At 32.5% G+C, this 8,105-nt stretch overlaps 1 protein-coding gene across 1 annotated transcript in view; it reads right to left on the minus strand.

Moving 5' to 3' along the window:
- Nucleotides 1-6,813, minus strand: part of gabbr1a (gamma-aminobutyric acid (GABA) B receptor, 1a) — a 129,764-nt gene extending 122,951 nt beyond the window's left edge. The window contains exon 1 of the mRNA XM_689405.10: nt 6,545-6,813. The gene's annotated coding sequence lies outside the window, so the exon portion shown is untranslated. The remainder of the gene's footprint in view (nt 1-6,544) is intronic.
- Between the last annotated feature and the right edge of the window lie 1,292 nt (nt 6,814-8,105).

The raw sequence follows: 8,105 nt of genomic DNA on the forward strand, positions 1-8,105 counted from the left end.
GACAGACAGACGGACAGACGGACGGATAGACAGACAGACGGATAGACGGACGGACAGATGGATAGATGGATAGATGGATAGATAGATAGATGGATAATGGACATGGACGGACGGACGGACGGACGGACGGACGGACGGACGGACGGACGGACGGACGGACGGACGGACGGACGGACGGACGGACGGACGGACGGACGGACGGACGGACGGACGGACGGACAGACAGACAGACAGACAGACAGACAGACAGACAGACAGACAGACAGACAGATATAGGACGGACGGACGGATGGATGGATGCACAGACATAGTAAGATAGATAGATAGACAGACAGACAGACAGACAGATGTTTACTCCAAGTGCTGGAGTGTCTCAGTAAGGGGGAGCAGGAGATTGAGTGCTGAAGGTGAGGATCAGAGGGATCAGTTAAACTTTAAACAAGTCTCTCTCTGCTGCTGCTCTCTCCTCATTAATTCTGTACAGCGCTGGTGGAGCACGGCACTTCAAAATCCCCACTTCACAGATTACAGTAATCCAAACACACACACAACAGCAGCCACTAACAATGATTGGTTTGCATTGCACTGTTGAACAAATACATTTTCAGCTTTTTTTTTTTCGATTATCCTAATTGTCCATGAGGTTCATATTTTAGATATTAAACAAATTAAGTCTATATTAAACTTCACACAACTCTGCATGAGTGGGTTATAGTGAAGTGATGATGGTGCATTCATATGACTGACAGACTTATTTACTTTCTTTGTGGGTTCATAAATTCATTCATTCATTTTCTTTCAGCATAGTCCCTTTATTAATCTGGGGTCACCACAGCGGAATGAACCGCCAAATTATCCAGCATATGTTTTACACAGCGGATGCCCTTCCAGCTGCAACCCAGTACTGGGACACATCCCTACACACTCATTTACATTCAAACACTACGGCCAATTTTGTTAATTCAGTTCACCTTTTGCGCATGTCTTGACTGTGGGGGAAACCGGAGCACCCATAGGAAACGCACACAAACACAGGGAGAACATGCAAACTCCACACAGCAATGCCAACTGACCCAGCCAGGACTCAAACCAGTGATCTTCTTACTGTGCTAACCACGGCTTCATAAATTAATGTTGTCTGACAATACATATAATATATACAAATATTATGTGTTGTTATGCTTCATTATATTTAATATTGTGTCACATTAAAAATATTACACAGCTTAACGGTTTGCCTAATTAAAAAGATGCCAATATATTGGTGCAGGAATGCAAGTTATTATTTACCATTTTGTAGAATGAAATGCCTAAATATAATAATAAAATGATTACTATTATTATCATTACTATAAAATGTATCATTTCAAAACTCATCCATTGTTTGAGCATGTCACTTTTAACATTTCATCACTGTTGATATAACATGTTCATCAATGTAATAAAAATACTAATATCTAACAGTAAAATACATATATTGTATATTTTATTTTAACAAACTATATATGTGATATATTTTAACAAAACTAATATTGAACAGTAATAAATGTATATTTTATCATTTATAGCATATACATTTATTAATGTTAGATATTAGTTTTGTTATGACATACAGACTCATAGCTAGGCCCACCTGGATTCTGCGCACGCAGATTTACACAGATTTTTAGCCCATCATTATTCTGTTTATTTACTTGAGTAAATGTGTGTAAATCTATATTCATTCAGTTTTTTAACTAATTTCAGTAATATTGTTGACTAATGTGAAAATGTTCATCTGATTTATGTACAATGCAGTTTGTACAGTAATATTTTCTGTCTTTTACTGTATATATTATATGACAAAATTGCTTTATTTACCAGAAAATGTTAATCTAATTGGATTTGCATTTAAAACATTAAACAAAAGTTAATAAAGATATTATTTTTAATTTCATATATTAAGGTTTTAGTAATAATACTCTCAAAATAATTCCACAGAAATCTGCAGACTTTTACCAAAATTCTCTGCAGAAATAGCAAAAACCATCCGCAGATTCCGTCTGGCCCTACTCATAGCCAGCCTAGTGAAAGGGGTGCTTCTTTTTTCTTAAAAAGTGGAGCTTTTAGCAGCTATTCGCCTCATTTTCTATTTAATTATGAGGTTTGAATAGGTTGCATTTTAGTGACATTTTAAGCACTATTTTTAGCTGGATTAGCTGTGGATGATGGATGGTCATCAAAACCATTTTTTTTTTTTTTTGATGTACCAAAAACATTTTCTAAAGATTTACAACAATTATCATTTACATCATATATAAATGAATTACATAATATATCATTAGAAAAAAAAAACTGTAGTCTGTTAAAGTTTTTAATTAAAAACTTGCCGTATGTCTCATTAAAATATCATTCATTTAAATAGTAAACTGGCCTGCACATTCAACTTTCCTCATTCACGCAAACTCAATAGCCAACACAGGATTCCGCTTGGTGTTAAAGCCTTCTTCAATGGATTATTTTCACTATTTATTATGGAAGGTTATGGTATGAGACAAATTCTGGACCTTTGACAGGGAGGGTTGGGTCTCTCAAACCATGCCTGGCAAAACATGTATAAACGTTATATAAACAGTGATGAAGTATACAAGGTAACATGCTGAAAAAGAGGATGAATTGAATTTAAAATGCATTTTTAAAGAGATTCAACTTAAATTAAGATAATAAAAGTCCAACTGTACATAAGATCATTACGAGAGACTTTTCATAAAATCTCTTCAAAACAGATTTTATTCAGAATTATGACCAAAAAACCCATGTATTTACTTATTTATATATATAAGTATATATATATATATATATATATATATATATATATATATATATATATATATATATATATATATATATATATATTTTACAACACAACATTGCCCAAAGCGCTGAACACAATCAATACTAATTAAAATAAGCCCATGCATCACATACTTAACAATTCAAACATAAGGCAAACCCCTCAACATTAAAAAGGTTCAAATAGTTTCAGAAGCTTTTTAAAAACAGATCGAGTTGGAGAGTGTCAAATGTGGGGTGAAAGCCCCTTGCAGAGTTTTGGGGTGATAACATCAAAAGCCTGATCCCCACTTCGCTTACACTGGAACCTTGGTACAGAAAGAATAAACCGATCAGTGACCTACCAGGATTATTTACATGTAGGAGATCTGACAACTAAAGTGGTGCCAGATCATTTAAGGATTTAAAAACATGTAAAATATGTAGATATTTTTATTTTTAAAGCAGCATTTGGTCAAATTAACATTAATAGAAATAATGGATTATGGAGGATTTAATTTACAGATCAGCTTATGTCTTTCTCCTTCACGTTATTTACCATGCAGCAATTCGTTTTGTTACTGCTGCGCTATTTACGTTACCACAGACTGGGAGAGGGATTATTATCTATGCTGTTTTTACTGGTTTATCTTTGTCCACCATTCGCTGGGTGAAAATAAGTGCCTCTGCGGTTGCAAAACGTGACATAAGGTATAATATATATATGTATATATATATATATATATATATATATATATATATATATATATATATATATATATACACACACACACACACACACACACACACACACACACACACACAAATATACTTGAGTTAATTAAACTCTAATTTAAATCATTACCACATTCTATGGTTATGCAATATGACAATATATATCGTATATACAAAACAAAACATCCAATTTTTCTTTCATCATGCTCTATCATTTATATAGTGGTGTCACATAATACATATTTACATTAATACTTTTGCAGAATTCATGAGTACAATACTAAACTGCTTAATGTGGATGCAGCAATATTTTATGTTGGACTTTTAATCCTTAGTTTTTGAAAAGTGTTTTATATTTTATTTACTATTTATTATTTTACATTCTTAATCAAACATTTGCCCTGAAGTTCGAAATAAAGTGAAAATGATCACATACGATTGAGAAGTGTAGTTTACTGTTTAGGGTTACACGTCTCACGTTAAATACGTTTTTAACCTATAAATGTTTTTAAAGAATTAAATGGAAAGAGTAACTTGTTTTTGTTTTTCCCTTTGCAGTCGTGTTTCAGCATTGATGAGCAGCTCAAGAAAAACCATCAACCATATTCTATCCATGAGGAGGAGTCAAGACAAAATTAACTGATACTACATTGCTGTGAATGACAAGTGCGAGGTGCTTCTGTTCTCCTTAGTTCACAATATTTTAAAAATATCCGAAAGATGAGCTGCCAGTGTTCTGTAAAAAAATTAATTCAGTAAAACTTTTCTCGTATAAGGTGAAAATGTTTACTATGTGGTTGAAAACGTGTTAAAGTGCTGTTAAATGTGCATTGTGATGCTTTCAGGTGATGCTTTCATAAACATTAAACATTGTAACATTCAAAATGCATATGGACCAAATGTGAATGCTTATGTTTTTATGATTTTCCTCTGTTCTAGGCAGTGTTTTAATTACTTATTGAAAACAAAACATTTCTGTATGACTACAGGGGCTAATGCTTTACATGTTTTTACATATCAACATGCAGGGAATTTAGTTTTTTTATTAAAACTCAAATGTGAAAAGTTTTAAAATTGGTGAAAAATTTTCTATTGGTTTATTATGTCACTAATTAGCTCTGAACCAACAATAATTAAGTTTAAATGTTTTATAATGCATGACTAGACCCACACAGAATCAGCGCACACAGAATCCTGCAGATTAGCAAAAGACGTCCGCACATTCCGTCTGGCCCTATGTATGACTAGCATAGTATGTATTGCATTTATAAAGTATGTTTGTTTGTATACTTTATTGTCCCTCAAGAGGAAATTTTCTGTGGACTCACACAGCACTTCAGCAAGTTCTGCCAAAATAACAATTAAAAATAAGCAAACATGCAAGATAATTATATACACTACCGATTAGTGTTCAACAGTCTGATTGACACAGGGATAAAAGAGTTCTTAAGTCTGCTCCACTTGCAGCAGAAGGTTCTGTATCTTCTACCAGAAGGTAAAAGATTGTAAAATGGGAAAAGTACAAGAGAGGGGTTATTTAAAATTCTTTTCACTTCATTCAGAGTTAATTGCTCATGAAGTGTTTGATTACTAGTAAAAGTTTTAGATCCTATTAGTCTCATAGCAGTTCTCATAATATAAAAAATTTAGATTTCAAATTTACAGAAAGAGTGCCATACCATGTAAATAGATCATACATGAAAACACTCTCAAATACATGAATATTATATGAATAATTACTGATAAAACAAGAAAGAAATTTGTAACTCTTGGGCCAGTGTTAAACTGTTAACACTTTTAAAAATGTTAATTTAACTCTGGCCAGTGTGGATTATACATATACACCGGTAAAATGTTAAAATGAACTCTCAGAGTTGAATTGACACTGTTGATTTTGCTGTGCAGTAATACTCATCACTGTCAACCGTATTCTTCATTAATCTGGCCTCTTCAATAACATTGACAAATTCCTTGGTTTACATTCATTTACAAAACTCCTATTGGGAAAACTCCACTATATTTAGTCACTTCTTAACACTAAAACATGTCGACATCTGCGCTCTATATTTTTTATTAATTCGCACTTCATTTGGTCGCTACTCTTTTCAGTTTTCTGCTGCTGATGCTTGGAATAATCTGCAGCAGACCTTAAAGCTCCACACTTTCATTCGACTATCATGCTTTAAAAATTCAATCCAGTTCATAGTATAAGATCACCATGCTTGTCTTTAGTTTTTCCTTGCTTTTATATGTTATTATCTGCATCTGTGGAACTGTTTTTGTATTGTCTCCCTGCTGTTTTATATCTGCTTGTTATGTTGCCTCTTGGCCAGATCGTCATTGGTTCTCAATTGACTTACCTGGTTAAATAAAGGTTATTATTTATAGGAATGAACTCATTTATGCTCAAGTTTTTAAGTGTTTTTGCATTTCTTCTAAATATATTTAATATTTAATTAATGAAGCATTTAGCTAATAGTATTGAACAATAATAATAGCCATTTTATGATCATATCTGACATTTTATTCTGTTGCACAAATATGTTCAGAGTTTCCTAATTATGCAAACTGTGAAGCGGTCTAATATTGTAGATATCACACAATAAAATATCTCACGACAGCGTCACGAATATTCAATTGTTTTGCTAATTTTACGGTCCCGTTCGTGGACACATTTTCAGCACCACGGACAGCGTAAAGACGCAGCACCGACGCTTCATTCACAATAACGCTCTGTTGTATAATCTGCTCTAAAAATATATGTAGTCTGCTGGATGCTTCCTTCAACTTTCCAAATTAACATGGCTGCTTGCGTCGTCGGCGTATACTGTAACGTTAGTAGTTAGTCTGTTTGTGAAGTTTTCTGTCCCGCGCAAAGCAGGCGGTTCCGTGAGACAAAACCCCGATGTCAAATAAAGCAGCTGTCAAATAAAGCACATCCCAACGAATAAGCAAACCGAAACGAACGCGGGAATGAAGTGAAAAGTGTTTTACTCACAGCAAAGGCCCGGTGCAGCTCCAGCAGGACCGACCCGAAGAAAATCAGCGTTCAGTCAGAGTTTCAAAATAATATCCGCCGATGTCGTTTCTGATAGTGCAAATCTGTGCATCACGGTGGCGAGCTGCTGTATGGCTTTTGAAGGGAATTCGGCGGTGTATTGCTTGGCATTAGATCATCGCAGGTGTAAAATCACGGGCTACATGGAAGAAATATTATCTACATTGCGCTCATCCTTCCTCCTTCCTTCCTTCTTTTTTTTCCACTCCCTCCTCAATCTCACTTACTTGTGACGTAACGGGGGAGCGCAGCATACGTCACTTCATCCTTGCCTCACGAGTCATCGGCTGGGCATCTACAAGATCAACTGTTTAAATACTTCATGGTCAAAAGTTTCGCTTTCTCTAATAATTTACTGTATTTTATTATTAATTATTTATTTTAATTATTATCTATTGAATTGTGTTTTGTTACGTTGATGTTATGCTCATTTAAATAAATAACTAGAGTTTACACAATAAAATTATATTTATTTCTGTAGTACTCATATAAAAAGTTTATGTTAATCACTATCTATCTCTATCTCTCTATCTATCTGTGTATCTATGTATCTCTCTTTCTCTCTCTCTCTCTCTCTCTATATATATATATATATATATTTATTTATTTATTTATACACATGTATACGTATCTCTCTGTATGTGTATATATATATACATATATATATATATATATATATATATATATATAGAGAGAGAGAGAGAGAGAGAGAGAGAGAGAGAGAGAGAGAGAGAGAGAGAGAGAGAAAGAGAGATACATAGATACACAGATATGTATATACATACATATATATATATATATATATATATATATATATATATATATATATATATATATATATATATATATATATATACATACATACATACATATATATATATATATACATACATACATATATATATATATATATATATATATATATATATACATATACATATACATATATACACACACACACACACACACATATATATATATATATATATATATATATATATATATATATATATATATATATATATATATATATATATATATATACATATATACATATACATATACATATACATACTTATACATATATATATACATATACATACATATACATACACATATACATACATTATATATATATATATATATATATATATATATATATATATACAATATGTGTATATAAAATATTTGTAATGTTAAATTTATATTTTATTTCAATGTATTATTTATACATAGTTTTTTATTAATTGTTTTGCATTAGTTATTGGAATTTGAATAAAAAAATTCCAAGATTTTGATTACAATTTTTCATCATTTAGAGATTCCACTATACAATTACACTCACCGGCCACTTTATAAGGTACACCTCCAATTGCTCGTTAGCGCATATTTTTATCAGCCAATCACATGCCAGCAACTAAACGCATTTAGGCATGTTGACGATGATCTGCAGCAGTTCAAACTGAGCATCAGATCGTGGAAGAAAGGTGATTTAAGTGAC

Source organism: Danio rerio, chromosome 15 (genome assembly GCF_049306965.1).
Source record: "Danio rerio strain Tuebingen ecotype United States chromosome 15, GRCz12tu, whole genome shotgun sequence".
NCBI classification, from domain to species: Eukaryota; Metazoa; Chordata; class Actinopteri; order Cypriniformes; family Danionidae; genus Danio; species Danio rerio.